Source organism: Mustela nivalis, assembly GCF_964662115.1.
Source record: "Mustela nivalis genome assembly, chromosome: 3".
Taxonomy (NCBI): domain Eukaryota; kingdom Metazoa; phylum Chordata; class Mammalia; order Carnivora; family Mustelidae; genus Mustela; species Mustela nivalis.
The window spans coordinates 107,754,088-107,779,161 of record NC_139022.1 but is presented as its reverse complement, the minus strand read 5'-3'; the positions used below and the strand labels follow the sequence as shown (position 1 = coordinate 107,779,161).

Here is a 25,074-nt window from a genome sequence, read left to right as displayed (position 1 = left end):
CCACATTGTTGAGAGTAATCTGCTTTACTCAAAGTCTACAGATTTAAACGTTCATCTAAAAAAATGCCTTTACAGAGACATTTAAACTGGTGTTTGACCAAATGTCTAGATACCCTGGCCTCGCCAAGTGGATCCATACAATTAACCATCCCAGCACTGTTGCTTCAGAAATAAGAATTTAACTGTGTATTTCGACTTCGAGAGTTGAACTAGAACAGAGACCAAACTTGCCATGCTATGGGAGCCTGTGGCTGTGGGAGCCTTCATGGGACTTGAGGAAATTTCATTTTGTTGCTTTCATTTATGGAAGCTTTATGTCCTTAATTATGTTGTCACTGAAAACTTTCCTTATGGTCTGTCCAATTTAAGACTTTTGATGAGGAGTTAGAGGAGAAGTAAGACATAATGAAAATGACTAAGCCAGAGAAGCCTCCCTAATTCCCACATTTCATTAGCATGTTTTGCATTTTGTGAGAACTCGGTACATCCTTTGTGTTTTACCAGTGCCAAACCATACAGAAACAGAAGGGCTATCGGGGAAGAGCAGAGAGTAGGTGGTTTGTTGGAGCAAACAGAGAACCCCGCAAGGGAGCATGCATTCAGGTTAGCCTGAGGCCCCCACATTTTCAAGAGCAAATAGCACAGGCTGTTCCAATTCATCACTGAAGAACAACATTAGTTGGAAGGGGGATTTCTGGCCAAGGGTTTTGAAACAAAAATCACCTATTGCATGATTTAGTGCATTTGTTGATCATTATTAAATATTTTGAAACATCTTTTCATCATCAGAAGTTACAGTTTGTCCTTTTCTTACCCAAACCATATTGTAAGAAAAGAGAAAAAAAAACATGTTGCTTTGCCCAAATTAGAAGGGTTATGCAAAAATCTTCCATTTCACCACTTAGAGCACTTCATTCTTGGTGTGTTTCTTCTAAAAAGAATGAAGCACTTTTTTTTTTTTTTTTGCATTTACTACCTTTTTTGTTTCTGCTCCTGATTTGTGCCAAAACTGAGGCTCAGTCATGGTACGTGATGACTGTCTGACCTTGACTCCTTCTGCATCCATTGTCCTCTAAGGATGATCTCTCTGGGATGACGGTTACTTCCTGGTCTCTTGGAACCATGGGAGTTCCAGGTCTGAATAGGCAGGAGAGAGCTCTTTCCCCTGTGTATCTCACATTCACCTAAAGCACAAAATGCCCACAAGCAAAGACCGTGCTCTCTCCCGAGAGAGGCTGAAAATGTAAGAGTCGAGGGACCTAATTATCGCTGAGGCAGTGATGTGAGAAGGTGAGGGGGTAGTCTGGAACACAGATGGAGAATATGTGACAATAAAGAAACACTTTACAGTGGTGAAAGTGTGTGTTGGAAAGTTCCTGTAGAATAGCTTCACCGTCCTCTGAGATGGGGTAAGTAGATAATATGAAGATGGTAAAGAAATGACCATGAGCTTGAATTGGAACTGACCACTGTAACTGAGAAATGAGACATGAAGTAAAGGGTTGCCAAGTGGCTGGGGCCTGGGAAACCACACTGGGACTCTCCAGTAGTGTGTGACCACCCTGGAGTGGGGCCAGAGAACATGATGAGCAGAGGGAGGCCGAAAGGTAGCTAAAGCCCAGGGTTGACAAGCTTGAGTAGAAGTGCTGACCAGGAGTTCTTCACTAGACAGGAAACGAGAGAGGTCAGCCGGATACATGGAAGAGGCTTGAAGAGCTAAAGTCATGAGATGTGCCCTGACAGGACTAGTCTGGATACTGTCTGTCCATGGAACTCCTTTCTGCATCAACCACCACCATGAATCATTGTGAGTTTGCCTTCCCTGAGCACTTTTTTTTTTGCTGCCCTTATGCTTGAATGTCCTTCTTATCCTTAAGGTTCAGGTCAAGTGCTACCTGCTCCATGAAGTTCTCCTAGCTATTTCTAGGTTTGTCAGCACCCTTTCTCAAAACTCCCTCAGAACTTTTTTCTGGGACACTTAAATTACTTCAGAATTATAGTCATATATTTTATCCATTGTATATACCTTAATTCTTTGCAGAGATTTGCAAATGTCCTGGTGTAAGAACTGAGTCGTATGCTGCTTTTATTTTTCTAACAAGATAAAATGCTATTTAAATACAACTATGCTTAATAATAAAAAAAAGTACTGATTGATTATCCAGTAAATGACATTACTAGCATATACTTGTTTGGAGACTGGTGGATTTTGTCAGATTGTTTCTATTTGAGAATTTGAAATATGCTGTCCTGGTCACTTATGAGACATTCAAGTATCCGTCAAATAATCCTTATTTACAATATCGTTTATCTCTGTAAACCATTTGATTCTAGTAAGATGTGCATGGGAGATGGGGTGCCTGGGTGGCTCAGTGGGTTAAAGCCTCTGCTTTCAGCTCAGGTCATGATCCCAGGGTCCTGGGATTGAGCCCCGCACTCTGCTCCGCAGGGAGCCTGCTTCCTCCTCTCTCTCTCTTCCTGCTTCTCTGCCTACTTGTGATCTCTCTCTGTCAAATAAATAAATAAAATCTTTAAAAAAGAAAAAAAATGTGCATGGGAGAGGGGATCCCAAGTACTTTATATTCACAGTTACTAAATTATGATAGAATCAGAAGAGGACTCTCTCCAGGTATTTTATATTTCCTTGGATTACGTAGAGAGGAACTTTGCACTTTGTTTTAACATGGTGACTAGTATCTAGTAGAAATAAATATTAAATGATAGGGTGTGATGGGGAACAATTAGTGTATTGTATGGAAGATGACTTTTCTGCATGGTCCAGAATGGCTGCCAACAGGTCAGCCCTACCTCTAATTAACTGGTGACCTTGGGCAAGGCATTTCCTCTTTCTCCTTCAGGTTCCCCACCTGTGAGATACAGAGAGCTCTTGGAACCGCGGCCACCAGCTAGTGTCCATGGCCACACTGGGCTGTCCACTAGTGGGCGCCATTGAGCAATCTTCAGAGCCTCAGCTTCTGCCCTCCAGAGCAGGCCACAGCATTTCCCATCCTCACTGACGCATTTGGCTCTGAAATGGCGCAGGATTATGGAAGTCGTTGGCATAATTCGATTCCATCAGCTCTTCTGAAGGTCTTCCCTGGCTCTCTGGTTTTGAGTCATGCCCACACTGGAAGCTTGCAGTTTTGCTACCACAGCCCGTTGCCATCGAAACTGTTCATTCCCTGTGGAAAATGCTGACTCTTTCTCTTAATAGACAGTTAATCTCTTCCTATATATTGAAGGCAGACATCAACTTCCTTGGGCTGCTGGACTAAATCTCACAGGCAAAATCTTAGCAGTGACTTACCTTGTAGAGGTTCAGAGCAGAGGGAAAACTTAGGAGTCTTTCTCGACAGATCCTCTTGTTTTACAGAAGAAAATCAGGTTCACAGAGAAGTGATTGGTCCAAAGGCACCCAACCCTTCAGGGAGTGAGGCAGAGCTGGGACCCGGGGATGACTGTAACAGAGGTAGAACCAAAAAGGGATTCTCAACTCCATGGTTCTTCTTTCTGACACCTTCAGTGATGTGGATGGTGTGTGAGCTGCAGCTTGCATTAGTCTATTTTTGTATAAACGTCCTTCATGGTGCCTTTTTTGGCAACTCATATATGCCAAGAGCTAGACTAAGCCCCTCAAACACGTTATGTCTCATTTAATCCCAGGCTGGGAAATCCAGGCTCAAAACGATGGTCTCTGGACTGGGCTCAAGTCCCACCTCACTTCTCAAGACCCACGTGGGCTGGCACAAGTTGTATGCCCTCCCTGCACCTCATTTTCCTCTGCTGAGTCTGGGGACGATAATAGAACCTCCTTCTATCCAATGAGGTAAAGCGTATAAGCCACTTAGCAGGACCTGGCCCATGGGAAGCACCCCAGAAATGTTAACTATTATTTCTATGATCCTTAGTCATTAGTGTCCTTCATATTGGTAAGTAACACAAGAGCTATCTACGTTCTCCGTTGCATTTATCATGTAAATGAAGTATTCAAAGTGTACGTAGCTATAAATATGTTCATCATTGTATTGTTTCTTCTTCATCCTACAAATAATGTTACTGGGAAATGGATGGATAAATAAAACCAAAGTGGTATAATTATCCTAAAAGAAAAAAAAAAATCTATGGTAGGGGCACCTATGTGGCTCCCAACGGTTAAGACTCTGACTCTTGGTTTTGGCTTGGGTCATGATCTCAGGATCGTAGCCCCATGTCAGGCTCCACACTCAGCTCTGGTGCTCGCTCACTCTTTCTCTGTCTCCTTCTGCTCCCCCTCCCCCCCGCACGCATGGTCTAAATAAGCAAAAAAATAAACAAATAAAGATTTTAAAACTCTATGCTAGTCTTCAAAACCACTTTATGTCCTCGTGATGCCTCTCTTTACCCCCACATTTAAAGAGATCATAACAGAAACAAAAGAATGCTTGACATCAAAGTCATCCTCATCCTCACACTTCTCCCTGACAGTCACTCTATTTCTTTTAAAGATTAGCACTCCATTTATGGCTCCGACCAAAAGTCTCTTTCGGCTTTAGGACTTTATACTTTTTAATCAGTAGGAGATAATTGTGGTTCACTTTTCTCTTCACGGAAGGGGATGGCGAAAGACTGTGGAGACTTTGATTGCCTACACTGGTTCATGTGGTGGTACAGTCTGAACCGTACGTTAGAGCCCTGTACCCGTATCCCCCACGTGTTTACAAGTTACATAAGCTCCTGCTTTCTGGACAGCCATCAGCGTTAATGCATCCCAGAAGGAAGATTCTGCCTGAATTCTCTTGACAGGCTCAGCATTCAAAGCAATAGCTATGTTCAGTTTGTTGCATTCTGAACCTGAAAGCCGGAGTTCTAGATATAAATAGTATGCACAGTTGGACAACAGGATTGCCATCAGGGTGAGATCACTTCCAGGAAAACACTGAAGTGAAGCAATGGGAATAACATCTGGCCTTTCCACAGTTGCATTTGATTTATCCTTGGACATCCTACATAAAATAGAGACGGTATTTATTAATGACTTCAGTTTCCATGCAGTTCCCTCATTTTAAGTTGAAAAGTAGGACCTCCATAGCTCTTGGTCAAACGGACTATGTTTAGGGTACGGATGCAGAGCTCTTTGGACTTTATAATTGTTTGCTTGCTTGTTCCTCCCTGGTGCATCCCTTCCCACCTTATACCACACCAAAGGAACAGAGGCAAAGAGGACCCTAGAGAACAGTTTCTCTGTTGGGGAGGTAGGGGTTATAGTGATAGGATGGGAAAAAAATGTCCCTTCAATAAGATAAGATCAGAATGGAAATCTTTTGTTTCTCTCTCTCCATTTCAGGATCTGGATATCATTTTAGTTTTCCCTGTGTAGCAATGAATCCCCCTTTTATTTATTTATTTATTTTTTTGCCACATGGCCAACCAAAATAAAACCTCAACCCCCACCTTTCTGTGAAGATAGCTGTGAAAGCAACAAGTTCTAGCCAACAAGATATAAACAGAAATAGTGCTTGCAAATTCTAGAAAGTGTTTTTTACTTTTTTCTTTTTCTTTTTAAATGAGCTCGTGAAATCCCTTTCCTTACCTTTCTTCATCCTGTGTTTGGAATGTGATTCCAATAGCTGGAATTTCCACAGCCATTTTGAGCCGGGGGTAGCCTTGAAAATGGGAGGTATATGCAGCGAAAGCCCAGAGTAGGAAGAGCCTCTCAGTCTTTGGCACGACAGAGGATCTTGATAATCCTAGACAGAATTTCCAGATTACTATGGAAAAAATGGTATAAAAACAGTAATGTGAATAAAATAAAAATATACAGTGCAATGATTCATCAAAAAAGAAAGCTCCATGTAACTACCACTTGGTCACTTTTTGTAAATGCTCCACAGTAGACTCAAGGAAACAACGTATCTCTTGTGGTTTGGCATGAAAATGATGTGTCTATCACAGCAGTTTGCTAATCATGTTGTTTAGATTTACTGTGTTTCTGCTGGCTATTTGCCCTCTCAGTTATCCAAACACCCATGCTACAGTCTCCTGCCATGATTGTTTCTGACACTTTACTCAGGCATTAATATTTTGATGCTATTTTATTAGATGCATGCAATGCTAGAATAGTTAGATCATCCTCTGAATTGAATTATCTATTTATTTTTTAAAGTGTTTATCTCTGGTAATGCACTTTACCTTCAAGTCTTCTTTTGCCTTTGGATATTAATCTAGCAAAACCAAATGTACTTAGTGACTTCCTGTTAATCATCTTTCAGTCCTTCCTTTCAGCCCTTCTGGGTCCCTGTATTTTAGACGTATCTCTTATAAATGGTATACGGTTGGGGTTTTTATTTTTAAATCAGATCTTATAATCTTGGAACATGGGAACTTAGATCTCCATCAGTGGTCTAATGCGTTAGAGCACATAAACTGCCTTAGCCACATGGAAGGAGCACAATAGGGCTCTACCCCAAATGTGTTGGATGTTGGGGCTGATGACACCGTGCGCACATGCCAGCGGATAGGGAAAGGTTTATTACTTACATAATTGAAGCTGTCGGGGAAGACAGGTCAGGCTCCCCACGCAAGCCTGAAATGGCTTAGGGAGAGCAAGGAAGGGAGACAGCGGTTAGGAGACTGAGATGGGGGCTTGTGTGGCGTGAATCTCTTCCTGGTGCCAAAGGAGGGAGCATCAGCTTCTCCCTCTTCCTAGATGTGAAGACAGAAGTGAGACTTAAGAACTGCCAGCAGTCAAATATCCCAAAATGGAGGCAGATGCTGTTCATTACCCAGACCAGCATAATGGATATAACACCTGATGCTTTCGTTTAGATCCATCATCTCACTCAGTTGCTTTCTGTTTTTCTTGCCTGTTCTCTGTCACCTTCTCTCTCCCCTCTTGCCTCCCTTTTGACTATTTTTCTGTTTACATTAATCCCTCTGTTAACTTGAGCATCTTATATGAATTCAGTCATTTTTTTTTCTTCTTTACTGAAGCATAGGTGACATACAGTTTTATATTGGCTCAGATGTACAAAACAGTGATTTGATAATTCTGAACATTACACAGGACTGAGTGTAAGTGTAGTTACCCTCTGCCACCATACATTATTATGATATTATTGACTGTATTCCCTATGTGATAACTCTCATCTTCATGACTCATTTGTTTTATAACTGGAAGTTTGTACCTCTTAATTCCCTTCCTATTTTGTCCATCCCCCCCCCCCACCTGTCTCTCCTCTGGCAACTCCCATTTTGTTCTCTATATTCATGAGTTGGCTTCTGTTTGTTCCTTTATTTTGTATTGTAGACTCCACACCTACGTGAAACCACACAGTATTTGTCTTTCTTTGCCTGACTTATTTCACTTAGCATAGCACCGCCTAGGTCCGTCCACGTCACTAATTGAAAGATTTCGTCCCATTATGGCTGAATAGTATCCCATTGCCTGTGTATTACACCATTTCTTCTTTATTCATTCGTCCAGTGACGGATGCTTAGATTGCTTCCATAGCTTAGCTATTGCAAATATATCTACAATAAACATATGGGTGCCTATATCTTTTTAAGTTGTGTTTTTATTTTCTTTGGGTGAATGCCCCGTAGTGGAATTGCTGGACTATATGGTATTTCTACTTTGAAATTTTTTTGAGGATCTCCTTCCTGTTTTCCGCAGTGGCTGCCCCAGTTTGCATGCCCACCAACAGTGCACAGGGGTTCCTTTTTCTCCACATGCTCACCAACACTTGTTTCTTGTCTTTCTCATTTTAGCCAGACATTTTGACAGGAGTTGGGTGATATCTCATTGTGGTTTTGATTTGTATTTCCCTAATGGTTAGAGGTGTTGACCATGTTTTCATGTGTCTGTTGATTATCTATATGTCTTCTTTGGAGAAATGTCTATTCAGTCCTATTCCCATTCTTCTAAAGATTTATTTATTTACTTGGGAGGTGGGGAAGAGCACAGGGAGAGGGAGAGAAAACCTTAAGCACAGAGGGCATAGGGCTCAATTTCATGACCCTGAGATCACAAACTGAGCCAAAACCAAGAGTTGAATGTTTAACTGACTGTACCACCCAGGTGCCCCCTCTGCCTACTTTTATTGAATTATTTGAGGTTTCTTGCTGTTGAATTGTATGAGTTCTTTGTATATTTTGGATATTAACTCCTCATTGGATATATCATTTGCAAATATCTTCTCCCATGTAGTATGTTGCCTTATTATTTTAGTAATGGTTTCCTTCACTGTGCAGAACCTCTTTATTCTGAAGAAGTCCCAATAGTTTATTTTCGCTTCTGTTTCCCTTGCCTCAGGAGGCATATCCAGAAAAATGTTGCTAAGGCCAATGTTCAAGGAATTAGTCCCTGTGTTTTCTTTTAGGAGTTTTATGGTGTCATTTAGGTCTTTAATCCATTTTGAGTTTATTTTTGTGTATGATAGAAAATGGTCCAGTTTCATTCCTCTGCATGTAGCTGGCCAATTTTCACAACACCATTTGTTGAAGAGACTGTCTTTTTGCCATTGCATATTCTTACCTCCTTTGTTGAAGATTAGTTGACCATATAATCATGGGTTTATTTCTGGGTTCTCTATTCTGTTCTATTGATCTTTGTGTCTATTTTTGTGCCAGTGCCATTCTATTTTGATTACTGCTGCTTTGTTGTATATCTTCAGACCTGGAATTGACATACCTCCAATTTTGTTCTTCTATTTCAAGATTGCTTTGGTAGGCCAGGGTCTTTTGTGGTACAAATTTTAGGATAATTTGTTCTAGTTCTGTGAAAAATACTACTGGTATTTTGATAGAGATTGCACTGAATCTGTAGATCATTAGACATTCTTTTAATATTTATTCAAGAGATCATAGCATGCATTATGACTTATCAGAATCTAATATTAATTGTTTCTATTTCTTTCTGGACAATGCAGTAATTTTATTTAATGCTTTAATTCTTTGCTATTGATTGTATTTTAATTTTTGTGTGTTTTAAGCCCATAATACATTATTATTATTTTACACAGTTGAATGTCATTTTGATTTACTGATGTTTTTTCCACTTGCATTGTTCTTTATTTTTTCTTTGCATCCCCAAACTTCTGTCTGGGATCATTTTTTCTTCTACCCAAAAGATGCTTTTTAATATTTACTTCATTGCAGGCCTGCTGGAGAAAAATTCTCTCATTTTTCATTTGTCTGCATTTTAACATGTCACCATCTCTGAAGAATTTTTGTTGTGAATATAGGATTCTAGTCAGATTTTACATTTTACATTTTTTTGGCACTCTAGAGGTATTCCAATGCCTCTTGGCTCTCATTATTTCTGTTTAGAAGGCTGCCCTTTATCCAATTGGTACTCCTTTCCAGGGAACCTGTTTTTGTGGTTTATTTGGGCTGCCTTTACGATTGTTTTTGTTTGCTTATTTTGTCTGTGGTTTTCAATAGATTTGCTGTGATGGTCCTAGTATGGATCTCCTTTATTTCCCATATATGGGGTTGCTAGAATGTCTAGAATCTATGGCTTGATATCTTATGTCAGTTTTGGAAATTGCCCAGCCACTGTCTCTGAAAATACTGCCTTGCGTCCAGCCTCTCTGTAATCTTGCTCGGAGATGGCATTTAGACTCTGTAAGACTGGGGCCTCCTCATCTTCACTCTGCACCTTACGCTCCCCTTCTCTGTTTCTCATTATTTTTTTTTCCCCATGCTTCGTTCTGAAAAATTTCCTTCTTCTGACCCACATTTCTCAAAGTTCAGTGTCTTTAAAATCACCTAGGGATCTCATTAAAATATAGATTCTGATTCATACTAGGCCTATACTGGGGCCCGAGATGCTGCATTTCTAAAACGCTCCCAGACATAAGGAGAACATTAAATAAAAACTCAGGAGGTATGAAGAAAGTCCAGGATTTAATTAGTAACAACATACAAGTATTGGTTCATTAACTGTGACAAATATACCGTATCGATGTAAGGTATTACTGACTGTAGGAATTGGGTGTGAGTTTTATGAGAACTTCTAGTACTATATTTGCAGCTTTTCTGAAATCTGAAGCTGTTTTAAAATTTAAAAGACTACTTAAAAAAAAAAACACTCCCAGATTATGCCAATGATGGTCTATAAATCATACTTTAAGTATAATATTCTAGTCTGCCTCACCAATTTTCTCTTCAGCTGATTCTAATCCACTGTTAAACACATCTTTTGAGTGTTTTTTTTTTAAGATTTTATTTATTTTTTTGACAGAGACAGCGAGAGAGGGAATACGAGCAGTGGGAGTGGGAAAGAGAGAACAGGCTTTCCAGAGAGCAGGGAGCCCGATGTGGGGCTCGATCCTAGGACCCTGGGATCAGGATCTGAGCCAAAGGCAGACACTTAACAACTGAGCCACCAACGTGCCCCATATTTCAGCTATTGTATTTTTAATTTCCAAAACTAACTTTGATTCTTTTAATAACTTTTGGTTCTCTGACAAAAATTCTCAAGCTTATCTCCTACCTCTTTGAACATAATGAGCATAGTTGCTTTGAAGTCCGTGTTGTAACTCTAACATCTGAAGCCCATGTGGGTTTGTTTTCTTCTCTCTATTGTTTTTCTTATTTTTCTCTCATGCTGTCATGTCTTGGAGTGGCTCTGGTTATTTTTCATCTTGTGTGAAACATTGTATTTACAAAATTTTTTTGTAGAAATAGAGGACTGAGATGATGTTATAATTCTAGAGAAGGGTTATGTTTGCTTTTGCCAGATCCCAAAGCATCCCTAGAAGCCAGGATAAGCTCAAAAGAACTCCAAGATTGAGATGAACTGTGTAGTCCCTGCCAAGGCCTAGCTTCTCTTTTTCCTCCTACTCCCTTGAGCACAGCTCGTGAGCATCTTGGCCCAAAGCGGGGGGTGGGGAGGGGAATGTCTGTCTTTCTCTAGTTGACAGGCTCTGGATTCCATTGCTTGATCACATAGGCTGCATAAAGTTTGTTTTGACTCTATGTCTATGCGGTAGGTTGCATCACTTCAACCAGAGGCCATTGAGAGGAATACCTTTCTCTCATTCAAAATAATTCCTGTAATGTTAGGAATATACTTCTTCTCTCCCAAGTCTTCATAATGTGGAAGTCCTTCACTCAGCCCAAGTACCAGTGACTTCAAATGGGAGATTCAAGAAAACCATGGGCTTTGTTCTATAGCCATCCTTCTCTCTATCCTAAAAAGGTACATATTCAGGTCGAAGAATAAAATTGGAAAATTTTATTTCCTTTCAAGGAGGAAAATTAAGTCCAGTTCTGTGGTTCTCAAATGACCATTCTTATGCCTGGGGCCCATCCCCAGAGGTTTTTGAGTCAGAGTGTTTCCTACAAACTCTGGATGGTTTTGATGCCGGTTTTATCACAAGGTCTTCTCAAAATGCCTTCACAAACAGATTTGTGCCACCCTTCTCCACCCAGCACAAAGCACCTAGTGGCTTCACAATGCATTTAGACTGATCTGTGCCATCTGGCCCCAGCCCGTCCACTTCTTTAATCCCACCCCACACTCCTCACTTCCATGCTGTGCTCCTCAGCCATCTGGACTTCTTCCTGTTACTTTAACATGCCAAGCTGAGTTCTGCTTCAGGGCCTTTGCACTAGCTGTATCCGCCATCTGGATGCTCTTTCCTCTACCTTACTTCTCTTTGTCTTCAGATCTCACTTTAAAGGACTCCTAGCACTCTTTTTTTTTTTTTTAATTTATTTTTTATTTTCAGCATAACGGTATTCATTATTTTTGCACCACACCCAGTGCTCCATGCAATCCGTGCCCTCTATAATACCACCACCTGGTACCCCGACCTCCCACCCCCTGCCCCTTCAAAACCCTCAGATTGTTTTTCAGAGTCCATAGTCTCTCATAGTTCACCTCCCCTTCCAATTTCCCCAACTCCCTTCTCCTCTCTATCTCCCCATGTCCTCCATGCTATTTGTTATGCTCCACAAATAAGTGAAACCATACGATAATTGACTCTCTCTGCTTGACTTATTTCACTCCGCATAATATCTTCCAGTCCCATCCATGTTGCTACAAAAGTTGGGTATTCGATGGAGGCATACTACTCCAGACTCCTAGCACTCTTTGTCATCCTATTTTCTTTCCTTTAACTACTGTTGCTGTTTGATTTGTTTTGTTGGTTGTTTATTATGTGTCTGCTCATTATAGTTAAATGTGGGCAGGAATCTTATTTGTCTTGTTCACAGCTATACCCTCAGGATCTACCTGGCACATAGTAAATGCTCAGTAAACATGCGTCAGTTACAGAAACTGAATGTACCCAGACTGTCTGGGTGGACAGACACAGCTTATCTTCCAAGGAATGCTGTCCTCTCAGTTCTTTAGCGAGGTCTGGAGCTGACTTATTTATTCAGCTTTGCCACTTAATACTGAGCACACAGTCTACATGGGTTCTGTCTGAGGTGAGAAGTGGACAGAATTCCCAACCTGCAGGAGCACAGACTGATAGAGACAGACAGACCCATGGACAAATACGAGACAGTATGAAAGGTGCTTTGGTTCCCAGTTGGGGAACCAAAGAGAAGGCCACGATCTTTTCATTGGGCCCAAGCCCTTCAGGCAGTGAACTCAGGGAAAGCCACAGAGAAGGAGCCTTTGGGATGTGTGCATTTCCCTCTCTTGCAACATTTTGCTTAACGTCTCATTTCAAACTTTAGTAAGTACCATGAAGAACAAGAACATGGTTCTCTTAAACTGAGTAACAAGGGAGCCTGGCCTAGCCTGAGACTGGGAGAAGGCTTCTCTGAGGAAGTAATGGCCTGAGCCAAGATTTGAAAGAAAGGCAGGGGATCAGAGGGGGCTGGGGCAGTGCCAAGGGGTAGGGAAGAGGAGGGCAGCCAGGCACAGGTCATAGCTCATGCCAGTGTCCTGCATGAAGATGACCTATGTGCCCTAAAGGGGGAGGAAAGGAGAATGTGGTGTCAGAGGAGCCCGCAGGTGGGGGTGGGGGAGGAGTGCAGGCACCCACCCCACAGACTTTATAGACCACATGTGAGACTTTGGATTCAGTCTCAGAATAAAACGGGAAGCCCCTGAAGGTGTTTAAGCAGAGCAAAAGCCATGATCAAATTTATGTGTGGGAAGAAGACTCTGGCTATACTGAGGGAAATGGATCGAAGGAAAGAGAGAGATGAAGAAAGGGCATTGGGGAGGACATTGCAGTATTAGTGGATGGGCTTTAGTTACAGTGGAGGTGGAGAGAAGCAGACAGTTTGGAGATATTAAGCAGGAGATAGAAAGACTCATCTGCAGCGCTGTGCTCAAGGCTATGTCCGTCACCTCCCAGCAGAAAGTACCCAGATGAATATCTTTAGTGCTGTCAGCCTCCTGGATTAGCCCAACACACCATTCAGAAGGGTCAGTTCCCACACGTGCCTTCCAGAGCAACTGCAACGAAGCCATCTCATCTGACACGGCTCAGGTGGGTGAAGGTGAAGGGGGCGGGGCAGGTCTTCTGCATGTGGCACCCTTGGGAACTAGGGGTTGCTGGTTCTTAGCTCCCACAGCAGCCCCTAGAGACAGAAAGCTTTCTCCCGTCTTGTCCGTGTGCTCCAGCACCCTTTCCCCCATCCCCTGTTGTCAGCTGGCTCCATCTGTTCCACTCCTTCACACGGGAGTGGGTTTCGACCGGCCTAAACATGGCGGCTGCTTGAGCCCAGAAAGGGTTAAGTCAGCCCAATACATGTTCTGAGCCAAGTTGCCCGTCTCCGTCCCACTCGTTCTCTCCCATTTTATGTTTCCTCTCTTTTCGTCATATTTCTGTGCAGCTTTTTCTCTGGATTTCCCATCCATGGGGAGAACAAATGACATGCTAATGTGTTCAATTGGTATCATATGTGGTAGCTTGGAGGGAAGGTGCCAGAGTGTGTAAGGGAAGTTGTAGGGCAGCGGAAAGTATCCATGGCAATGTTACCCTGTTTAGCAAACATATTAAGAGAATTTATGCTGAGAGAATCAAAGCACAACTTAGAGGTACGTTTTGGCAGGTCCAGATTCAAATCTGGCATTTTCCACTCGTTGACTACAAAGCAAAAATAATTTTCATACAGTTTGTGCCTTGAACTTCATAGCAATAGCGAGGAAGGCTTTCTCTGACCATAGATAATTATCAAAGTGTCATGTGACTTTGGGGTGTATCCAGGACTCACAATACATCAGATTTCCTTTAGGACAAGTCTACACACCTTTTTCCTGCAGCAAGGTGACCTTTGATCATCCCTGTTTCAGGGATGTTCAGATATTTCATGCTTGTTGTTGTTGCCTTACAGATTCTGCAAGTATGTTGAGATATAAATATTGACATGAAGTCCCAAAAGGCTTACTCAGTGCAATCAGTATTTATAAGGAGTTAAGTCCTTGGCCGTCACTCACCAGTGTGTGTGCCCCCATGGCTACTCATTGAAGTCCTCCATGTCCCAGCACCAGGTGTCACTGCCTACCTCAGTGCATTCCAAATTGCTTAGAGTCTATGTCTTATCTAAACTGGCCTGAGAAAAAAGATGTAAAGCCTGATACAGTTTTCTGGAGGAAAATGGAGGGTCTGGTTTTTGTGTTGGTTTTGAAATTGACATAAATTCTGTTTTCATGCACATAAAATACGCCAAAACAAATTAGACATCGGCATAGGGGTTCTCTGGGACTTGAATCAAACTCATCCACCAAGGAACTGTGTCCTGCAAAGCTTTGTCTGCAAAATCCTAAGAGGATTTAAGTCTGGGGCTTTTTAAGAAGTAGAAATTTAGGTCAATCAACTTCCATTGGCAAACGTAATATGTGACCCAGTCAGGAACTATTTGGGTAGTTACAGCAATAAATATCATGCTGTCCTTGCTAATTGTAGATGAGTCACTGTTGAGAGGACTTTTTCCTGGTAGCCTGAGTTAGATGTATCCTAGGTAGTGGTCAGAGCCGTAACTAATATTTTGTCTTAGGTTCTTACAGACTGTGTGCCTTTTTGTGATTCAAACAAGTTTTTCTTTAACTAGTAATATATTATGAATAATACCCTATGCCAATGAAAACCTGGAAATCGGTTTCATTGGGATGTCACATTATCACGGAGCTTTGCACAGGGCTTAGTACATAGTAAGCATTTAGTGCATTTTTGAAACAATAAAATGACAAGGGCAGTGTGGTCTAGCTTTGGCACCAAGTTTAACAGGCATGCACAGGTCTCTCTATAAAACAAGTTGATAACATTTACTCTGTTTTCAGTGACCCTGATAATTACCCCAGCCCGAAAAGTGGCTATCAGGTTTATGGCATTCTTGTCATTCTTTTTTGTCTGTCATTCATTTTGCCAGACTGAACCCAGGCTGCTCTGACATGACACAAGCCAGGTGCCAGGGCTGCCTTTCCAACCCCAGAGTCTTCCCGTGGAAGAACACTGACCATGGGGACCATGGGGCCTCTGCCCCCAGGGGCTCAGTGCAGGGGGGAAAGCATGTCTGCATCCCGCCATCCTCCAAGCCCAGCATGCACTCAGCATAGTGCCCTTGGTATCGTCCTGCTGCTTCTGCCCACCCATCCCAAACTCTCCCCTGAAGTCACAGGTAACCACCCAGCTGATGATGGTGTATAAAGTTATTCAGAACACCTGACGTAAGGTGAGATTGGCAGAGTTAAGCAACCTTCTTCTGTCTCAGAAAATCTAACTGAGTCATTGTTTGGATGAAGTCATTGTCCAATCCATTTATCCACCAGACCTCCCACGTCGAATATTGTAGCTTTACTTCTTCATCTTCCATGTTATGAGAGAGAAAAAATAAGAAGGAGGAGGAGGAGAAGGAGGAGGAGGAAGAACTGTAAAAGGAAAGAGGAGGAGGGGAAAGGAAAAGAAAGAAGAAGAATCTGGATTGTGGCTCTCTGATGCCCCACTCCACTCGGGAACTTGAAAGGGAGGAATAACATCACGGAAAACCAGAGTCCACGTGCAGTAGGACATCACCTACTTTGTCTGAGAAGCACAGGGATCTTCAGAAGGACGTTCTGCCTCCCTAGAAAATCATTTCTAGAGAACCATTCCTAACAAGGACTTCAGAGGAAACAGGCTCTAAGGCGTCAACACCAACAAAATGGATGATTTCAAAAATCTTTGAAATGCACATAGCCAAAGAGCTCGTTTCTGTCGTTGGTGGGGCCTTGGTTTTAGCTCACATTGACTACTTCCCTTTCAAGCTACAAGCTCATGGAGGGCTGCCATGAACATGCCCTGGGAGAGCACTCTGTCAGCCAGCAAGAGGAGAAAGGGCACCAGACCACACTGACCAAGAAGATACTGGAAACCTTCTCCCCAGTGGCCCTCTCCCCTCCTGCCCGGAAATGCCTACACACTCTGCTGTCTGACTCATCCAAGGGCAGACAAAAAGCAATCCATGTTCGTTGATTACAAATCGGCCTATCTAGAATATAAATATTCCTTTCAAGTAGCTATATTACTCTATTTGTGAAGCATGTAGGAAGTCTGCTTTGTGGTCATTTTTCCATTAAAATGCAGTCCTAACAGAATTCCAGCTACCCAGTAACATCTGCTCCACATCTTCACATGATTTATATGACCATGTGGCCGACACCATGTATAAATATAGAGTCTGAGAGGGATCTTGTTCTAAACATGAGTAAAAATGGTAAGATAGGTACTTTATTACATCATCAATTTTTTTTTAAATCCTAGAACATCATATTGTCAACCACATTTATCATTTCACGTCAGGAAGACATAGGAAGGCTGTAGATGAATATGTTCCTTGTAATTAATTCTGAATATTTTAGGTAAGTTATTTCCAGAAAGAGTAGATTCTATCAACTCTGCTCTGTGGCTGGTGAAACTCGGTGGTCACACGACACATCAAATTACCAACACCCCATTCTTTTGACTCTTAGCTTACTTTTTGGTGGATAGTCTCCTCTGAGGGTTGTAAAAGTATTTAAAATAAAAGTAAGAAGCAACAGATGGCCACTTTGGATGGAGGGGAATGACAGAACCCCTCAAATGTCAGCAAGTTCCTGTGTCAGAGTGACCCCCTTCTTTGGTGGGGAATTTTGTGTGACTTCCTCTGGCTGCTGGGTGGGGAGAGGACTGGGCTGGCGGGGGTGCAGGAGGGAAGTAGGGAGGTCTGCCACTACTCCAGGTGAGAGATCATAATGGCTTGGCCTCGGTGCTTGGGTGTTTGCCCTGTGAACAAAGAGCAGAAGGCTAGTTCTAGAGCCATGTGGAAGGCCAAACAAGGAGACTTCCCAATTACGTATGGAAGATGAGGGAACAAGAAGGTGGTGAGAAAGCGTTGCTCAGGTTCCCGAGTGGATGGTCTGACCATTCATTAAGATGGGAAGTTCAGGAAAAGGCCAGGGGTCTGATCTTTAACGGACTAATGTGAGCTACTAATTGTGTGGCTTCATACATAGAGACCACTAGGAAAGCAGGCTGGGCTTGGGCCTCACTCCCCTACACACACACACACACACACATACCTGCTCCTGTCCATGTGATAGGTTACTGTTCTGCATAAACAGTTTTTGGAGAAAATAATCTTTAACCACAGAAAATACTGAAAACCCGTAATAGGCAATGGGGAATCGCCAAAGGATTTCCATCAGGGAAATGAATTTTGTATTTATGTCTATCTCAGAGTGCGAGAGAAGAGAGGAAAGAGGTTTGAATCATGGCAGGGGTCCTTTCCAGCTGTTTAGATTTGGGCAAATTAACTGAGCCCTCTGAGCCCCAGGTTCTTTGTCAGCAAAGTGGAGATAGGACTGCCTTCCTCACAGGGTTGTTATGAGAATGGTAATTAAAATATCTAGGATATTAAATAATTCCTATGTGTTGGTTCCCCTCTCTGTGACTGAGCACATCTTGGTCCAGATCAGCAAGTGGGGTGGCCAGAGGTTAATCCCAGCAGTCTCCGGGTCGGGGCAGTGGGGCAGAATCCAGATTGCTGGGTTATGGGGCGGGCAGGTTGGCCAGGCTGACGAGTATGGGGCTGGGGGTCCTGATGCAAGGCGGTGCTGTTGATCGTGTTCAGAGGTTCACGGGGCGAAGACAAGCCTGGAGCATTCTGGTTTGGTCAGGTGGAGGAGCTATCTGGCAGCCATTTGTATAAACAGGCCCTGTGTCCCCACTAGACCACAGAGCTGCTCTCCACTTGCCTTTCCTCATCAACACCCACTCTTCCCCTTTTAATCTCTGCTGCTCTTCCTAACCACAGCTGAGTACCCAGCCTCCTCCTTCCTCTTCCTGCTCTAGTGATCACAAGGTCCCAAGGCCCCCTGCTTCTCACAAGGCGCTAGCCCATGTGTATACTTTCTTTTCCAACCTCAGGATTTGGCTGCTGCCTCTTTAAGTCAGGGGTGCTGGTTGCTCAGGTATGAGCTGTTTCCTTCCAAAGACAGGAACTGTTTTCTTCTTAGCTGGCTCTTTCCACTTCTGGAAGCCTGCTGCTTTCTCCTTGCTTTCCAGTCACTGCCCTTGCTGAGCCTCCTCTCGTGGGCTGTGTCCTGGGTGACGGTGGGAAGTGGCATAGTGGCTAGCTAACCACAGGCTGCACAAGGCAGCATGACCTGGGCCATGGTCCTGCTTGATCCAGATGAGGAAGCCTTTTATTGGTGGAAGGCCTTGTGGATTTAGAGAGACAGGCTGTGACCCAAAAGCTCTTACTCTGGCCCATGGTGAGGCCTCAGCAAGAGACCCACCCCACCACACAGCACGGGAAGAGCTTGTGGGTGACCTGATTATCTTTGAACCTCTCTTCCAGAACACATGGCCCATCTTTGCATTCCTCTCGCTCCTTTTTCTGGGCTTCAGTTGCTGAGCAGTCCCTCTTTAAGTTGGTTGAGTCACCTTGTAAGCCATATCTTTGGTGTCAGCCTGGGAGTCCATCTCTCAGGGAGAAATGGCTCTCCCGGCGTTCTAGGGGCTGGCTGCCCGAACGTAGGTCTGCAGGCATGTTCCTGGCCTCACCATTTACAAATCCGATGCACATATCCCTTTCAGAAAGGAAGGGCCTATGACATTTCCAACAAAGTCTTAGTTGATTCAGAATATACAATTTTTTTCATTTTAAGTCAAACTTGTGGTATAATTTACATATCATAAAATGCATCCATTTTAAACATACAATTTGATGAGTTTTGACAAATGTTACTTCCATGTAGCCAGCAGCACAATCAAGATACAGAAAAGTTCCATCACCCCAAATCATTCCTTGTGCCCCTTGCCAGGGATGCCCCTGGCCCCCAGGCCCAGGCAGCTACTTACCGACTTTCTGTTATAGATTAGTTTTTGCTTTGTGCAGATTTTTATAGACATAAATCTTACAGTACGTATACCTTCCTGTCTTTGGCTTGGCATAATGTCTCTGAGGTCCAACCATGTGGTGGTATGTTATTAGTAACTTCTCCTTGTTTTAGCTGAGCAGTAGTCCATTGTATGGAAATGCCACAGTGTGTTCTCTTCACCTGATGGTAGACATCTGTGTTTCCAGTGTGAGGGTATTATGACTTCAGATGCCTTTTCTGATTCCAGAGTGGCCATGGGGATTGCCCTGAGAGAGCCTGGAATCTCAATGTGATCCTTGTGGTGGTTTATTATTGGTTGTAATCAACTGCAGGAATGCTTAACAGTTGTGCTGGGGGGATGGAACAGTCAGAGAGTGCCAGAGTACAGTGGGCGGCAGTTGCAAGGGGGTTCTCTTTTGGGGGGGTGGCATGTTAAAGCCCCATCTGATGAACGGGGACCCGGGGACAAAGGGCAGGGGAAGTGCCCCTGGGAGCAGACTGGAGCAGAACACAGAACAGAGCGATCCTGGCAGGTGGCAATGGCCCTTCAGATACCATTGGACCTGGAATAGAGAACTTGTGTTCAGTGAGAGGGTGAGAAAAGGCTGTAAGGCCTTAAACACTTGGGATTAAAAGCTCAGAATTAATGTCCCAAACAAACAAAATGGAGTTGCTGTTTGAGCAGGGAAGGGCATGGGCAAAAGCAGTGTTGGGCAAGATCCCCATCACTGGTGTGCAAGTTGGCTTGAATAGAGCAAAGAAAGCAAGAAAAGAGATAACAAACATTAGGTGTCTATTTGAGCTTGGCTTCTTGCCAGCTTCAAGGGTGGCCTTGTCAGCCGCAGCAGCATGCCTGGTGGTAGAGTGGAGTGAAGTCGCATGGGAGCTGGAAGCTGCAGAATGTACCACGGTTGTGGCGGACTCGTTCTCTGTTGTCGCATGACAGTGACTTCAGATTCAGTGGTTAAGATGACACATTTTTTTTTTTTTAATCTCATAGTTTCTTTGAGTATAGAGTTGACACATAGGTTAGTTGGGTTCTCAGCTCACGGTCTTACCAGGCTGAAATCAAGGTAGGCTGGCTGAGGCTGCGTCCTCCTCTGGAGCTCAGGATCCTCTTCCAGGCTCTTTCAGGGTGTTGGCACCATTCAGGTCTGGCACTTGTAGGGCTGAGGTCCCCATTTCCTTGCTGAGCTAGTGACTGCGTTCTGGGTTCTAGCCCCTGGGGCCCCCTCCATAGACTGTGACAGCACGGCTGTGTGCTTTCTTCATCTCTTTTAAGGACACTGTAGATTAAGTCAGGGGCACCCAGGATAACCTCCCTTTCATTTGACTCCAGGGACCTCAATTAAATCTGCAGAATCCCTTTTCCCATAGAAAGTACCAGTCATTGGAGTGGTATCTCATCATGTTTGTTGGTCCCACTCCTGCTCAGAAGGAGGGGATCGGGAACTATGTATACCAGGGAGAACGTATCTTGGAGCCATCTTAGGATTCTGCCTATCACACGTGGTTTGGTTTCTCTTTGACTTCCTGTTTCCCCACCTCTAAATAGAAGAGTTCTATTCTAGGTCCAACTCAGAGGTGGTTCTATTCTGTATCTTCCCTCATTTCCTGATAATGGAGTCAAGGTGGAAGCGCTCTTACCAAGCACGGCCTCCAAAATGTGACTAAAAGATTGTGGTGACCTGCTGGGCACAAACGGATGACAATCATTGAGAGGGGTGTGTGCTGAGGGAAGGGACAGCTAGTTGACTGTGGGTATGTCATGGAATGGGTGGTTGGTGGAACCAAGCAGCATATGGAAGGGCTGTACCTCCCAGCCCCTTCGTGAGTACCCACAGCCATGTGACTTACTTTGGCCAATGGAATGTGAGCAGCTGTGATCTATATCATTCCGAGCAGAAGCTCTAAGAGCCAGTGTGTGTGTTTTGTCTCACTCTTTTTTCCTCTGCCATGGGAACATGATTTGAGATAGTGGCTGCCCCATCAGCCTGGGTCCCTAAGAGAGAGTATGCAGAGCAAAGTCCTGCCAACCCATACTAGACTGTTGCATAAATGAAAAATAAACCTTTGCTGTTCAAAGACCTTGAGGGGCACCTGGGTGGCTCAGTTGGTTAGGCGTCTGCTGTCAGCTCAGGTCAAGATCTCAGGGTCATGGGACTGAGCCCCGCATGGGGCTCCCTGTTCAGTGGGGAGTCTGCTTCTCCCTCTCCCTCTGCTGCTCCCCCCGCTTGTACTGTGTGTGTGTGCATGCCAAATAAATAAATAAATAATCTTTAAAAAAAAAAGACCCTAAGAGTTGGGGTTGGTTGTTACTGCAGCATAATCTAACCTATCCCTGGCTGATAGAAAGTTTGACTTCTCATCTTGCTGCCACCTTCTTTTTTAATTGAAGTGTAATTAACATACAATATTATATTAGTTTCATTACAATGTAATGATACAATATTTGCATATATTGTAGAATTATGACCACTGTGAGTCTACTTAACATTTGTGGCCATACATGGTTACCAATTTTTTTTCTTGTGATGAGAACTTTTAAGATCTGTTCTCTTAACCACTTTCAAATATGCAGCGCGATATTATTAACTCTAGTTGCCATGTTGTATATTACATTTATTTATTTTATAACTGGGATTTTGTCCCTGTTGATGGACTTAACCCATTTTTCCCTCCAATCCCTCCCACCCCACCTCTGAAAACCTCCAGTCTGTTCTGTGTATCTATGAACTTGGTTTTGTGTTTTGTTTCTCTTAAGATTCTCCACATAAGAGCAATCGTATGGTATTTGTCTTTCTCTGACTCATTTCATTTCGTCAAGTGCCCTCAGGGTTCATCCATGTTGTTCCAAATGGCAAGACCATTCTTTTTTTTATGGCTGAGTAATAGTCCATTGTATCTGGATATATCACATTTTCCTTATTCATTCTTCTGTCAATGGACATTTAAGTTGCTTTCTCTGGGATGTCTCATCTTGGCCAGGCCCCAGTCCATTTATTTCTGTGAGATATAGCTGTAGGACCCACCCCAAAAATCTGCACGAAAAGTGTTTTTTTTCTGGCATTCACACAGAACTACCACCTGCTCACTGAGAGAAGATGATCCCTCACACTCTGGGACCTCAGCCCTCATGACAAACAAGCGATTTTTGTTTGAGAACAAATATGTGTAAGGAGCACATCCAGGGAGAGCTTCCAGCCAGATGTACCCTCACCTGCTTCGGACACTCTCAATGCAGTTTACTTGTCATCTCTTTCTGAAGGTCTCAGTTGTCATGCAATCTACACAGACCCTCACTCTTTTCTTTCCTGCACCTATGACTTGTTTGTCCATCATGCTGGCATCCTTACAATTCCTTTTTTTTTTTTAACAGACTTTCATGTTGATGATGCTGCTGTCTTAAGTCTTTTCTGCCACCACCTCCAAAAGGCCACTGAACTGTCTCTCCTTCCTGAACATTTTGAAACTCTTTGCCTTCTCTGATATCTTCTCAGATTGCATTTGTCTTCTCAAATGCTTCCTGTATGCTCCCCTTCCTTTGGGACCCTCTTTCCCTTTTCTTCCTAGACCTGTCTCAGCAAACCCTTTGCTCTGGGCTTTCTTCTCCTGTTTGTCCATATTTTAAGGCTTCAGGGGACACCGCTCTACTGGGACTGCCTATCAGCCACCCTCTGGCTCTCAAGACTATTGTCCCTGCTACACAACTGCCTGATGGGGGAAAACCCGGGGCCATGTTGAGCGGTTACACAGGGATCACATACGATAATCTGGACTCATCCCAAAGACAACGTAGATCACGGGTGACTACAGATGGAGACCCACAGAGGGTACAGAGGCAGGGACCCACTAGAGACTGAATGCAGTTGCTGCTTTGAGAAGAAATAAGGCCCCCAAAGCTTGATGGAATGTAAATTACACCACGGTGTAAAGAGGAGGGAGAGAAGACAGAGAGAGTCTGGCCATTATAACAATGGCAATAGCCAACTGTCACAAACTCTTATGTGCCAAGCTCCATGGGCACCTCCTGTGTATTATCTCCTGCGGTCATCTTCTCTTCTCTGAGAGAAAGGAAGTCCCATGCCCATCTGTCTCGTGAGGAAATACGGGCTCAGAGAGTTTAAGCAGCTGGCCTAAGGTAACACAACAAGGAATTGGAGAGCTGGGATGATAGATATCCTGGACAGGACCTCTGGTTCCAGAGTCTGGGCCCCTGCCCAGGAAAGTAGAGTGCCTCAAGGCCAGGAAAGGAGGACTCCCACGGGCAGGATGGCTGCCCCCTTGTTGCCACTGTTGGAAATGATTCCCTCGGCTGCGGGGAGTGAGGCTTGCAGCTCTCCAGCCGCTCAGCTTTCCTTCCTGGTTGCTCTATAAAATTCTTTCCCCTGCAGGTCCTAAAATCTCGGATCCTTGGGGTCCAGGCCACAGGTTCAGGGGTTGGCTCGCTTCCACCTGAGGTAGTGCAAGATGGCCTTGAGTTTGCAGCTGGGCCCATGGAGGCGCCCAGCAAGGTTGGACAGCCTTGCCTTTCAGACGAGGAGAGAATTGAATTATTGTTACATCAACTCCCCCAACACTTTGAAAACTATGGCCTCCCACCCTCCTTCCTCTACAACTTTTCTCTGCCTATAAAATGAAAAGCAGATTGCCTTGTCGGGGGCTCCAAACAGACCCTGAATCAGAGGTATGCATGTAGGGAAAGCACAGCATGCGCACGGCGGCTGGGCCATCTGCTTCTCATTGACCGCAGTGTAGCGGTGGTGAGACAATGGGCCAGTGTGCAGCCTGCACCCGGCTCAGCCGCAGCGGTGACCCTGGGCCTGCTGCCTGGCAGGCTGGGGAGTGGCCCTCCTCCGCCCTGGGGCCTCAGAGGCTCCAAGCTCGTTTCCTAGAGTGTGGGGGTGGTTCCCCCTCATCTGGCCATTTCTTCCCTCTTGTCTTCCTAGAAAGATGGGTTTCATCTGTTTCCTTAAGACTCCTGGTAACCTCCTTCAAAAGTGGTATTTATTTTATGTGTGTCTTAACATTGTAACAGCAGCCTGCATTCAGTGCAGAAAACCCAGTAGAGGAAAATAAAGCATAAACTAGTGACCGTCCCACGACCGAGGGTTAGCATGTGTTTGGCCAGGCTATTTTCCGTGAGTATTTTTCAGCCTTGTTTTTAAAAACAGCGATGGCCTAACATACTCTTCTGAGTTAGCATGCTGAGTACTTCAGCTGGATGATCTCAGGCTGCACAGAGTTAGGTTAGCTCTTTCATTACCACCTTTTTTACAAATGAGGACTCTGCAGTTTAGAAGGGGCAGAGACTCTGCCCAGGACTCCCCAGGGAGGTGAGTGGGTCCGGACTCAGTAGCAGGCTGGGCCCTTCAGATTCCACAGTCCAAAATCACCCCACAACACACACCTGTGTGCGATGCAGACAGTGTGTGTCCTGATTTTTCACTAAACAGCAGATATGGTGGGGGGTGGGAGGACACCTGGGTGGCTCAGTCAGTTAAGCCTCCAACTCTTGGTTTCAACCCAGATCATGATCCTGTGTCATGAACCGAGCCCCACGTCACTATTCAGTTAAATAGTTGTCTGCATGTGATTCTTACAGCTGCCTCCATCCCGTAGCCATTTCTCTGATTGTGAGTTGTTCCTCATTTTGCCATAATGATCCTGAGAAGTTTACTCAGTGCACATATCTATAAGCCCGTCTCCCATGATTTGGTAGTAGTGGAATTCTGCATGCGTGGACATTTGCGCCTGAAATAGTTCTGAAAGGTGTGGCAAATCGC

At 44.0% G+C, this 25,074-nt stretch overlaps 1 long non-coding RNA gene across 1 annotated transcript in view; it reads left to right on the top strand.

Moving 5' to 3' along the window:
* LOC309861767 overlaps nucleotides 1-25,074 on the top strand; it is a 56,466-nt gene that overhangs the window by 19,388 nt on the left and 12,004 nt on the right. The window contains exon 2 of the long non-coding RNA XR_014310188.1: nucleotides 1,669-1,807. This is a non-coding gene — a long non-coding RNA (uncharacterized lncRNA). The remainder of the gene's footprint in view (nucleotides 1-1,668; nucleotides 1,808-25,074) is intronic.